Source organism: Grampus griseus (genome assembly GCF_964374135.1).
Source record: "Grampus griseus genome assembly, chromosome: 19".
NCBI classification, from domain to species: domain Eukaryota; kingdom Metazoa; phylum Chordata; class Mammalia; order Artiodactyla; family Delphinidae; genus Grampus; species Grampus griseus.
Window position 1 is genome coordinate 38394722 of NC_139013.1, and position 13285 is coordinate 38408006.

At 50.2% G+C, this 13285-nt stretch overlaps 1 long non-coding RNA gene across 1 annotated transcript in view; it reads right to left on the reverse strand.

The window, feature by feature from the left end:
• Positions 1-582: 582 nt before the first annotated feature.
• Positions 583-13285, reverse strand: part of LOC309836589 — a 134182-nt gene continuing 121479 nt past the window's right edge. The window contains exon 3 of the long non-coding RNA XR_014298172.1: positions 583-660. This is a non-coding gene — a long non-coding RNA (uncharacterized lncRNA). The remainder of the gene's footprint in view (positions 661-13285) is intronic.

A 13285-nucleotide genomic window follows, 5' to 3' on the forward strand; every position in this document is an offset into this window, starting at 1 on the left:
GCATGGTCATGGGGTGCAGCTGTGGTCACAGAGTCTCACACTGCCACCTGGGGATGCAGACTGCACTCAGTTCTCTGGGGCAAGGATGAGGGTGACACTGGCCGGTCACACCCAATGACCATCTGCGGGTCACGGGGCTTTCCTCATCTTATATCCAGTGGCCACTGGGCATGTGGAATTGATTTGCACGAAATTAAGGAGAAGAAAGGGAGGGGAGTTGCACAATCTCTTCACACTTATTTTCATACTCTTGTCTTTAATCAGCCATGAGGTTCACTAGGACAGTGATGCCCTGACAGGGAGGTCGCCTAGCCCGGGTGACCCAGCTACTAGCTGACAAAGTGGAAACTAGGATCTGAGGTCTTCTAACCAGCCTATCCCTGAGTAAGTCTGACTGCTCCCCCACCAGTCCCATGGCCAGACCATTCTCAGGGCCTTTGATCCAATGCCTTTCATGCCCAAACGACCTCTTCTTGCCCTTGTGTGCTTATATCTTTCCCTCTATCAAGACTATGCGGCCTCCAGGAAGCAGCCTCCCACCACACCACCCAAGCAGCCCATTCTGGCTTCTTGTCCTTACTTTGTGCAGGTCAGCCATTCCATGGCAACTGGTATCTCTGGTATGTCCATGGTGGGTCTCTCTCACTTGACCTTGGACCCCTGAAAGACAGTTACATTTTAATTGTTTTTAGTTCACCATCACTCCCACCTCCGCACCCACCATAGTATCTTTTCCACCATTGACTGTCTCTAAATGTTTGTTGCTTAAAAGACAATTGGACTTCCCTGCTGGTGCAGTGGTTAAGAATCTGCCTGCCAATGCAGGGGACACAGGTTCGAGTCCCGGTCCGGGAAGATCCCACATGCCGCGGAGCAAGGAAGCCCGTGCGCCACAACTACTGAGCCTGCACTCTAGAGCCCGCGTGCCACAACTACCGAGCCCATGTGCCACCACCACTGAAGCCTGCGCACCTAGAGCCCGTGCTCCACAACGAGAGAAGCCACCGCAATGAGAAGCCCGCGCACCGCAAAGAAGAGTAGCCCCCACTCACCGCAGCTAGAGAAAGCCCGCGCACAGCAACGAAGACCCAACACAGCCAAAAATAAATAAATTTATTAAAAAAAAAAAGACAATTGGATGCTTTGAGTTGACCCAAGCCAACAGATATTTTCCTTTTAATATTTCACCTCAACATAGCAGCCTCAGATCAAATCAGTTACCTTTTCTCCAATACTTCAATGAGTTTTTAAAAAATCCTCCACACTGTCTTAGAAACTACTGTGTCCCTTCTCAAGTCCCTGTCAGGAATGCTTTTGTAAGAAATGCCTCTCTACTCCTCAATCAAAAAGCAAAAGCGAAACTAGTTGGTCCTTGAGCCATCACTGACTGGTGTTTCTGCAAAGCGATCTACTCAAGGTGACAACAAAGCAAAGCTCGCTGGTGAGGCTGAGAGAGGGATGCCTCCGCCCACCCCCAGGCTCTGTCCACCGAAACCAAGGAGCAGATGGAGGTTGTATGCCTAGCTGAGTACCGCTAAACACTGTTGTTTGAACAGAAACACTCCTAGGTCAAATCTCAGAGATAAACAGGTAATTACAATGAATCCTTCCTAATTGCCATCCTTCTGCCCAGCACATGGAAACAACACCTCACTCATTCTTTCAGGGTGCTGAGAGGTGGGCAAGGCCTTCCATGCTGCCTGTGGAGCTCTCTGAATGAAAGGCCTGTGTCCCTATCCTGTGGATGAGGTGACTGAGAATAAACAAGGCACATGTTTCCAGAGTCGCTGGGGGTGGTGGGAACATCCGTGTGCAGCTGCATTTCTCCGTTTCCGGGAGAATTAGAGAAAAAGATGGACTGGTGAGCACAAAACGAATCTGAAAGACGTTGTCCATCCCTGCCTGAACCTGAATTTGGGAGGCTGAGCTTAGCACCTACTGTATACCAGGAACTGAGCTGGACGTTTCCACGTTATTTCATTTAATCTCCACAACAACCCTCTATATTATAAATTCCATTTTACAGCTGATAAATCTCAGACTGAGGAAAATGAAGTGACTTGCCCTAAGTCCCCCAGGTAGCAGGTGACAAGACCAAAATTTGCATAGTTTCTTCATTCATTTTGATTCACTCTTCAACAGGTATTTATTGTAGAGCTACAAGTATTTAACATAGAGTAATGGGCACTGTGTCCATAGACAAACCAGGCCATTGGGAGAGGCCAAAGTCCCTGTAGGGCTGGGCTTTAATCTGAGACTGGCCCGTATGTCCTAACCAGACGGCACATGCTGAGTAGCTGGGGCCGGGTCCAAGGAGGAACCCAACCCTGGAAAAATCTGTCTCTTCTGCCATTTTCCTCCTTCCCAAGGCAAAGGATCACTAAATACAATTTCACAACAAGAGCTTCCATTTCTCCCAAGCCTGGGAGAAATGTCCCAGCACAGCACCCTAGTTGACGGTCATTTCAAAAGCAGCAGAACAGAACAGAGGAGGGATGGCTGGAGCTCAGTCAGCCAAGTTGAATAGACGGTGCTCTGGACTTCCAAGTGCAATTCCCAGGTTCAAGCGCTAAGTCTGATACCTCCTGGCTTGGCACAGGTCATGTCATCTCCTGGAGCCTTCGTCCCCCATCAAGTTAAATACTCCTTCTTGCAGTATTTGTAAGAGTATTTCTTGCACTACCCTTTCCACTTATGGTGGAAATCAAAGGAGGTAACATCCAGCACATAGGAAGTGCTTTCAACAAACACGAGAGAAAAGGTCCACCAAGGCTGGCGGGCAATGTAGGAAGGCTGCAGAGGGAGCAAAACAAAGCCATGTTCCCTGGATGGAAGAGAGGAAGCCCTGTGAAGGCAGGGGCCACATCTGTGTCCCAGTGCCTAGGGCAGAGTCTGGCACATAATAGGCCTCTTAATAAACACTTATGAATTTAGCAATGAATGAAAATTGGGCAGTGTCATGGGGGTACAAGAAGAGGTCAGTGGCGGACAACGTGCTGGGCAAAACCTGAATCCTGGGGGCCAGGGTCTCGTGTCAACACAGGACTGGAGAATGAGGGAAAGGTCATCACCCTTCCAGACCCAGTTCCTGGAGGAAGGCAAAGCCTTGATCTCAAACAGGAAGAAAGTGCCTGATTTCTAGCCATGGGGCACTTGATTTGGCAAGACCGGCTGCTGGGATGAGTCTAGGGGCCCCCTGGGGTTCACAGCTGTCCCAGCCAAGCCCGTTAGAACCAGGACCATTTCAGACATGCCCCATGTTTGGAACCCTTCCTCTGGAATTTCTGGATCAATTTGGCAGAAAGACAATGTCACCAAAGCCAATCCTGGGTCCAAAAATACAACTAAATGTGTTACACAAAGAAACATGGTGGACCTGGATTCCCGATGGCTGGGACTGAGGCCACGGGCCTGCTTCTTGCCTCGACCAGGCCTGTGTGGCCTCAGAACTCGGCAGGCAGGGCTGACGGAGGCCAGCCTGTCCCCTCCCTGCCTTGCACTCAGGCCAGGGCTCTGTGACCCATCTCCGTCACCACCCACCTCTGCCTGAGCTCCCATCAGCTTCTGAAATATTGTCACGATCCGGCATGAGCTGTGGCAGGCTACAATTAATTAACTAATCAGTTTTACTCTATCTGCAAGTGCAGACCAGGAATGTTAAATAAACAAATTAAAGGCTGTGGTTCACTAAAGCTCAGCCCGATGAAATAATAATGAGGCAAAGTTAACTGCTCTGAACAGAAGGAGGAAGGATGTTATAACGGAATACACCAGGGCAGTCACATCCTAGAAAAAGGCAGAGAAGATTCTGCCAGGGGGACCCTCTCACCCTACGCTCCACTCGGGGAAAGTGCTGGGGACCCACAAGGACAGCAGAGAGAGCACAGCTCCACGGCCAGACGGAATTGGACCTGAAGCCCAGCCTGACTGCTTATCAGGAAGTCCCTTAACTGCTTTGAGCCTCAGTTTCCTAACTTATCAAAAGGAGGAAGAGGGGGGCAGCAGTTATCTCCCGTCGGCCACCTGCGTCAGCGCGCACGTGCATGAGCCTGGCTGCTCCGGCAGACTGGGGCATGGAGGGGCTGACACCCTGGGAGCAGCTCTCCACCCACGATTAGTGCGAGCTGGTGGGTCCCCACTCTAGCTCCTCACCTGTACGTGGAACGACTCCCAAGTCTCCCAGAGGCCCCCCTGGGGCTCTGCCCCAACGCCCAGAGCCTGCTGGTTCACGCACACTGTACTGTCTTCCTTCCCGCCCTCTCTCCCCTCCACAGAGCCCTGCTGGTGCTTCCCTGAGCACCTGCCAAACCAGCCACTTGCGGTCAGAATCTGCTTCTGAGAGGATCCAGCTTGAGACACGTTCCTTAGACAGATGTGGGGAGCTATTTTCAAATGTTCTGCCCCATCCTCTCTCAGTTACTTTGTAATTCCAATTCATAGTGGCCACGGGGCTTTAAACTTCTCTGAGGATAACGGGCCCGTTTGTCCCACTGGAAGCACAGCTTGGGGGAACTTCCCGTTATGGCCATTCATTTGTTCAGCAAACATATACTTAGAGCCGCCATGGGCCAAGGCCTGGTCTAGGGGCTGGGGGTCCAGCTGTGAGCAGTGCCGACAGACATCACTTGCATGGACAAGAGGCACAAACATACAACCAGCTGACTCCGATGCAGGGAGAAGGCATTCTCATGGCACAGGACTAGACGGAGGCCTTCTGCTTCTGGGCCCGGCATGTTCGTTGCCTGCCTGCGGGACGGGAAGCACACCCGCCACGACCTTCGGCCTCCTCGGCTGCAAAGTGAAGATGTTGAGACCCCGGTTGAAAATGAGCCAGGAGCTCTGGAATCTTTCAGAAACTGCCTCGACCATTCTCTCAGAGACAGAAACTGTCTCTCTGTGGTTACTCATCCAGGAATTGATATCTGGGCAAGTTTCCAGCAGCGCTGTTGGATGGTAATGGCCTCTCCCAAGTTTTTATCTAGACAGATCAGCATGTGGGGCTGTCAGCGAAGGTCTGTACTTTTCCTCTGCCACGGTCTTCTCTTTAGAAGCTGAGTGTGGCCCTCAGGGAAGGCGCCCTCACTCGTACCTGGGGCAGCAGCATCTCAATTCTCCCCTAATGAAATCATCGTGAAGGCAACTTGCTGGGATTTTCTGAGCTCGCATGCATGGAAGCCTCCAGCCCTGGGCTCTAGCACAAACCTCAGATAGTGTATCTGAAAAGCCAGTTAGAAAAGGCCCCAGAGAATGTTCTAGAACTTAGAGAAGAGGGATCCAGAGGGAGAGAGCTACACCATGGGACAGTCACAGAGGTGGTCCCACATTCTCCCCGGCCCTGGGTGTCTTCGAGAGGTGGCAGGGAGGGTCCCAGCCATGCTCAAACCAAAGAGACAGTAATCATCTTATAGGGCAGTGCTTCCAATCAGGGCCCTTCTAGTGATGATGGGTTTTCCCTGCCAGTTACAGGTAAGAATCTAAGTGACAAATGGTGATGGGGAGCTCCGTTATAACTGCACAAGGATCTGTCTGGCAAAGAATATTAATATGTTCCTCTCCTGCTCTCCCAACCACACACACACACACACACACACGCTTACCCTGCTTTGCACTGTGCTAACACCCCTTCTACCATTGCAGCTATCTTAGAACATCAGAGCCCTCTGTAACGTCACGTGATGCTTGTGGGATGGTCTTCATAACACCCACCAGGATCTCCTGGATTCCTCCTCCCCTCGTGCACACCTTTCCAGCTGGAACCGGGAGACTGTGCTCAGCTATCCCCGTATATGACTAGTAATAATAATAACAACCATCACTATTTATTCATAGATTACCTTGCGTCAGGCCCTGTGCTAAGCGTTTTATGTGCATTAATTCAGGGGTTACCAAGTGGCCTGAATCTACACACACACACACACCCCTCCACTGCCTGTCTATGTAAATAATGTTTTACTGGAACAGCCATACCAGTTTGTTTATGTATCATCTATGGCTGCTTTAGTGCTACAATGGCAGAGTAACTGAGACTGCAACCGTACGGCCCACGAAGCCTAAAATATGTCCTATCTAGCCCTTTATGGAAAAATTTTGCTGACCCATGCATTAACTCATCTTACCCTTTTCCAAAGCCCTGGGGATCATTGTAAAAGTCCTTTATATTAAAAGAAACAGGGATTCAGAGAGGTTAAGTACTTTGCCCAAGGACACACAGCTTATAAGTGACAGAAGTAGGGTTTGAAACCCAGGAGTTCAGGGTGCATGTCCTGGCCTCCAATGATCTACCCACAACTTCTTGTGAAAGTGAATCAGAAATGACCAGTGAACCCCTGGCCAACAGGAGGGCTGGGAAGGTGGGAGCAGGTTAGGGGCCACTGATGAATGAGATAACTGGCAGCTCCAGGGCAGTATGAGGGACCAGGGCCTCAGGTGTTGAGTCTGGAAGGGATCTTTGCTCCTTCCTTTCTCCATCTCTGTGAATGCTGAGGGGCTCACGTCTGCTGGACTTTTAACAAGATTCAGCAACACACACAGCAACTCGCTACCTGCTGTTATGGCTGCCGCAGGCCTTGTACCGGGGCCTGGTGAACAGCAAATGCTTAAACTTATTTACAAAGGTCGTCTTCACTCTTCTTAAGTCTCTTTTCCACGTTGGATGGAGCATGGGGCAATGCTGTAACGGTCCTAGAACTTCAGAATTTCAAAAGTGTCTCCGCAGCTAAGAAGTCACCCTCCCTCTGGGAGCCCATCCCCCCCCAGAACATCCCCTAACTTAGTTTGCCCTGGCTCTCTGGGCCCATCCCAGGACCCCAGGCTGAGCATCCCCATGTGTTTCCACTGCCCCTCCTAGGACCTGGGTCCTCCCCACTGGGGTCCAGTGACGCCCATCTTCAGTTGCCTTCAAGTTGCAGAGTTCTGTGCAAACACAGATGCCCACCTCTCTCCAGAGAGTCTGCTTCACCAGGGGCACCTTGGGCTTTGGGTCTGTTAAAGGCCCACCAGGGCAGTTTGGCCTGAGGACGAGCGCTCTGGTCCATTATGCCTCAGCACATCCCCGTTTGCTGAGGGCGGCTTTGCAAACCCTGGTTGACCGGGAGGGTCCCCTGAATGTGGGTGGTATTCTCCTTCCAACAGTCAAAGACGTGCCACAAAGGGCCACGAAGGCTTCTGACTGGAAATTTCCTCTGGTCTAAAAAATCACAGCTGAGCAGGTTGGTTGCATTGGTACCAATTAGTACAACAAAAACCCAACATGAAAAGGATAACCTTACAGTCTAGGAAGTTTGCCAGAATCTCAGTCCACGCAGGTCATTATCTAACTCCTGCCACTACAACTTCAATAAAACTGATAACAACATTTAAATGGGCGATGAAGTTGCATTTTCCTTACTGCAAAGGAAGAGAATTTGGAAACCTGGTGATGGAATTTTTGTCAAAGTCTCATTTAAAAAAAAAAAAAAGAGGAACTGATGATATGAAGCTTCAAGTGATGCTATGAAGCTTGCAGTTAGATCAAGGTTCAAACTCAGGCCCTGTTACCTCTGAAGTATCAGTAGCTTGGGCAAGTCTCTTCATGACCCCAACCCTAAGGTTTTCATTAATAAAATGAAGATAAAGATGCTCCGTCCCCAGAGTGGTCAGAGGGCCAAATACTTAAGTAAGGGGCCTGGGACATGGTTGGTCCTCAATAAACACTTACTTAGAATAAGACTGGCTGCCAATGAGAAGTTTGCCTCCTGATAGGAGAGGAAAAATCACGCACAGAGATTAGGACCAAAGCCAGGAAATCATGAGGATCGTTCAGAGGGTCAGCAGAAGAAAAAACGGGAGAGAGAAAACTTTAGGAAGAAGGAAGTGTTTGATCTTGGTCTGGGTGATATGGTGGGATTGCAACATTTAAGCTTGGGGGGAAAAGGCAAGGCTGGTGGAGGGATGGCGGAGGCGCACAGGGGCGGCAGCTGACCCAGACCGACCCACAGCAGCCCCCCTGCCACCGAGGTTTCAACCATAGATGGACCAAGCAACCCAGGGTGCATTCATTTCCACACAAGGACCGACAGCAGCATCCTGGGGGGGGGGGGGCGGGGAAGGGCTGAAGGAGGTTTTATCTCCAAGGTCAGCTTGGGATTGAGGAGCTCGGACATTTTTGCCCTCTCTGCCACCAGCCAGGGGGCAGGGGCAACCCACAGCCCAGAGGCAGAAGGGTCCAGGACAAGGAGGCTCAGAGAGCCAGGGAGCTGCCCGAGGCAATGAGCACAGCCCTGACAAATGGGAGCTTTACCCACACCTGGCCCAAAAACACCCCTCAAAGAGAGCCAGCCAATCGGGCTGACATATAAGGCATTTTATTTTTCTGCAACATACGCTGTATTCAGCTACCTATGGGAAGGGAAACTCTGGGGGTATGGGGAATGGGCTTTTACATAGTTCGGGGTTGCTCAATATTTTCTAAGATGAGCTGCCTCAGCCTTTGCGTGAAAAGGCACCTGTGGCCAGAGGGGAGGCTGTGACCAGAGGCGCGTTTGACCCAGTGTCCCCAAACTGTGCCAGGAGATCCTCAGGACACCAGCATCCAGCCGGATGGTCCAGTTAAAAATCTCTGAGATCAAGTCTTTGGAAAAGGTTCAGCCGCACTTTCTTTGTAGTGGTGGGACTTCAGAGTGGCTGAGATGCTGACACACGTGAAGAATCTGCAGAGGAGAGGGGTATGCAGTGCTATCTAAGTTCATAGCACCACATGCCACCACCCTGCCTTCTTCTCTAAAAGGCCCTCTGAACAGCTCTGCTGCCCTGGGATCCAGGGAGCAGTTTAGGATGGACGGAGACGGCAATATAAAGGAACGTAGCTTCCTTGCGCACAGGGGCCAACCGGGGCAGGTGCGTGCACCTGTGCTCAGGTAGCAGAATGAGCATGGGTCTCCTCCAGCCTGTCTCCCCACCAGTCTATTCCCAGCTGCCTTCTGGAGAACAGGTATTCCCAACAGCCTCCCACGTGCCTAGCCCTGTGTTTCCTTGTTTAATTGCATTCTCACGGTATTCATTCCCAGGTCAACCATATGAAATAGTTACCGTCAATGTCATGTTATAATACAGGAAACGAAGGCAGCTCAGGGAGGGTAGGAATACTGCCCAAGACCCCACGGTTGTAAAAGGAAGAGCTTGGATTTGAACCACATCTGCCACACTCTGGTAGGCATTTCAACCCCGTGCCAGGGAGAGACCCAGGGATAAATGCTCAGTTTCTCCACAGAACAGCAGCCACTGTCTGGCTGCCCACCAGCTGACTACATATGAGCAGATGAGGCAGGCTTGGGGGAGAAGACTGGAAAGCCGATGGGTTCTGCGTTCCCCCAGCTGTATCGCCAGGGTCTAGCTTCCCCGCCAGCTCCAGCAGGTTCCTGGTGCTCAATTTGAGTTACCAGATAATTATGCCCACAAATGTAACACCAAGGAAGCTGAGCTTCCACCCACAACAGAAGCTGGAATAAATGTGCGTTTATTTTCCCCTGACATCATCGTTTTGTCCTCTTCTACTCCTTTCTTTGTCTCTGACTTATGGGCCAAACTCTGGAAGCTTCTAGAAATGAGTGAAGCAGAGGCAGGGGGACAGTATGCTGGACTGTCGGACATTGTTTTTATCTCTGATTCCTTCCTTTCTGCCTCCACCACCTCACACCCCAGATCTGAGCCAATCATTAAGTCTTGACCCTCCACCAGCTGCTGTGTGGTCTTGGTCAAATCCTTGCCTTCTCTGAGCCTGTGTCCTCACTTGTTATTGTAAGCAGAATAATGGTCTCCCAAAGATGTCCACATCCTAACCTTACGAATATGTCACCTTACACATCAAAAGAGACTTTGCAGATGTGACTAAATTGAGTATCTTGAGATTGGGAGATTATCCTGGATTATCTGGGGGGGGGCGCTCAATGTTATCATGAGAGCATAAAAGAGAACCAGATAGACGGCAGCAGCATGAGGACTTAGCCCAGAGTTGCTGACTTTTAAGATGGAGGAGGGGTCATGTGTGAAGGAATATGGGCAGCCTCTAGAAGCTGCAAAAGGCAAGGAAACAGATTCTCCCCTACAGCCTCCAGAAGGAACACAGCCCTCGATTTTAGCCCAGTGAGATACATATCTACGGAACTGTAAGATAATAAACTTGTGTTGTTTTAAGCCACTAAGTTTTTGGTAAGTTGTTACAGCAGCAACACAAAACTAACATACATGGACGAGGAGGAGGTTCTCTCCAGTTAGAAAAAGTCAAGTGATTTTGTCATTGGTGAAATGATATCTATACAGCAAGAGCTTCCAACAGCAGCTGTGCTTTCAGGACCCTCTGGCAGTGGTAACATCTTCCATGTGGCTCTGCGACCCTCCAGGAGCTCAACAGTCCCTCAGGAGCCACAGCACCTGGAAGGTGGCTCATCTGCTACCCTAGGTCTGGGGTCACAGACCCCAGATGCACACTGACTAGATACACATTGACTAAAAACAATATTTTTAAAAACAAATATTTACTGCCTACCCAGTGCCCAGCACCTGGTTAAGCAATTTCACAAACTGTATTTCATTATTTCACTTATTCTCTAGGGATACCTAATTATTGTTATTCCCATGTTGCAGCTGATGAATAAAAAGGACAGCTTGAGCACTTTGACCAAATTTACACAGATAGCAAATGGCACAACTTGAACTTGAGCCAAGTTTCTCCAGCTGCAAATCCCATGGTCTGACACTGTGGAAGAGGGGATGATATCTAGGTACATCAGCAAGCAAAATAATCAGATAAGCAGACAAGCATAAACCACTTGCAATGCCTTTAAAAGCCACAGGTGAAATAGTAAAGTGCCTGGCGTATAGTATGTGTTCAATAAAAGTGAATTGACTTTTTAATAGAAGAGTAAATGCATTTGGAGCAAATAGAACATTCACTTTTTCCCGTTATTCATTTCAAAGGTGAGGAAACTTGCAGAAAAGAGTCAATGAATTCAAAAGTGCAAAACAGTAGTCCAGCCTACAAGAGCACAACTGACGCAGAGTGAGGGTTAGATTAGCATCATCATAGGTTAGAGGTTAAGGGAGAGGAGGAATGTGATACTGCGTTAGACTCAAGCGAGAAAGATGATGGAAAAGGCAGAGGTTTCTAAAGGTTCAATTACAGAGACTGACAAGGCCATGGAAAGGGTGAGAAGGCTGTCCTGACAATTTGCTTTTAGATGTCAGTCACCAGAGCTCCTGCTATTTCTAGGAAACCAGGGGAGCCGAGACAGAGGCAGCATGCCATCCCCACACCCTTCCTCCAGGCGTGGTTTAAAGAAGTCAGTCTTATGTGTTGAACTGTGTCCTCCCCAAAATTCATACGTTGAAGTCCTAATCCCTAGAACTTCAGGATATGAGCTCATCTGCAGATACGGTTTTTACAGAGGTCACCAAGTTAAAGTGAGGTCATGAAAGTGGACTCTAATCCAATATGACTGGCGCCCTTGTAAGATGGGGAAATTTTGGACACAAAGAAGTATAGAGGGAAGATGATGAAGAAACACAGAGAAAAGATGGTCATCTGCAAGCCAAGGAGAGAGGCCTGGAATAGACCCTTCCCTCCCAGCCCTCAGAAGGAACCAACCCAGCCAACACCTAGATTTGGACTGTGGCCTCTAGAACTGTGTGACAGTAGATTTCTGTTGTTTAATCCACCCAGTCTGTGGCAGGTCTCGCAAGTTAATATGAGGGCCTAAGTAGAAAGGGACAGGGTGGGGAGACTTGGCGGAAGGATGGCAGCCTCAGAAGGAGGGTCTCCTCCAGCATGGACAAACTGGACACCGTCTAAAGGTTCCTCAGAACCAGATGGAGTTTGTTTCCACCCAGGCAGAGGCAGAGGATGAGCACACAAGATGAGTCCTCAGAGGTCCCTCTTGGCCAGACAAAGGAGCCGCTAACCAGCGAGTGGCGGGTTCATGGATGACCCAGCATGAGCTCAGCCACCAGGGAGCACACAGGCCACCAGGCCACTTCACTCATCCGTGCACGTGGTCATTCACAAATCCACCCTGCGCCTCTGTGACTCCCCACCCGCCTCCCCTCAACCATTCCTCGTTTACACGTGACCAGGGGAGCTGTGGGCTTGTACTGCTCAGGAGAGACTGAGGCCCTCTGGTCTTCTCATTTACTATGACGTTTTACAGCAAAATTGCTCCGGGCGTTGTCACAGGTTGGCTGGCTGGGAAGCAGAATCTAAGACACAGGTCGATAAGCAGAAGGCTTATTAGGGAGTCCTCTCGGGCTCAGTACCCACAGAAGGGAAGGGAAAGAAGCCGGACTGGGCAGAGGGAGCAGGTTACGTGCAGCAGGGTCTCTATGGAAAGCTCAGCCAACTGCACAGGGAATTCTGAGGGTTGGGGGACCCTGCATGCCTGTCCCTAGTTGGGGTGAGAGGGTCAGGCCTTTAGATCCCCACAGGGCTCAGCCCCAGGAGGTAGGCCACCTCCAAAGAGGGGAAGATTTGGGGGCGGGAGCTCTCTCCAGCTGAGGAAATCCTGCAGCAGGGGGCTCTATGGACTTACAAAGTTTAGGTGGAAAAGGTTTTTCAAGACCCCATCCCTGGATTCCATCAAGGACTGCCTGGGCTCACTAGGAGGCTGCAAAGCCCAATCTGCTGGTGCCACCCAGGTGTCTCCTCAGCCTTCCATCTTCTCTTGACCCTGTGCCCAGAGCAGAAGCCTGATCAGCGTAACTAAAGGAGCTAGTTTCAATTCTACCATCAGATGCATGCGCGCCCTCAGAAGCTCTACTCTGCTATTTAACTTCCCACGGTATTAGGGTCCCAGGAGTTGGAGGTAGGGAGACACACAGAAGCAGTAATCTGGCTCTTTCCCCAGAGTCAAGTTTCCAAGGTGAGAGCATCTTTAACCAACCCTCTGTGCTGAATCCACTTCACAGCTTGACGCCAACGTGCAGAACAAAGTTATACACGAAGGCGGCAGCTGCTGACACTGCTGTGGCTCCGTCACGTGGCGCTCAGTAACTGGGCACAGCTGAGCACAGAGGTCCTCACCTTGGCATCTCCGCATGAGCCCAGAAGCAGGGTCATCTGATTGCACTGAGTGTTCAGAAAAATCACCCAGGGAGGAGATGCTGCAGCTGCGTCTTGAAGAATGAGGAACAGTAAATAAGAAAGGAAAAGGCATTCCAGGCAGAGGAAAGCATGTGCAAAAGTATGGAGGCAAGGAAAACGTATCTTAACATGAGAATCCGTGCCCAGAGATGTACAGCAATTTAGTTCTCACATGAG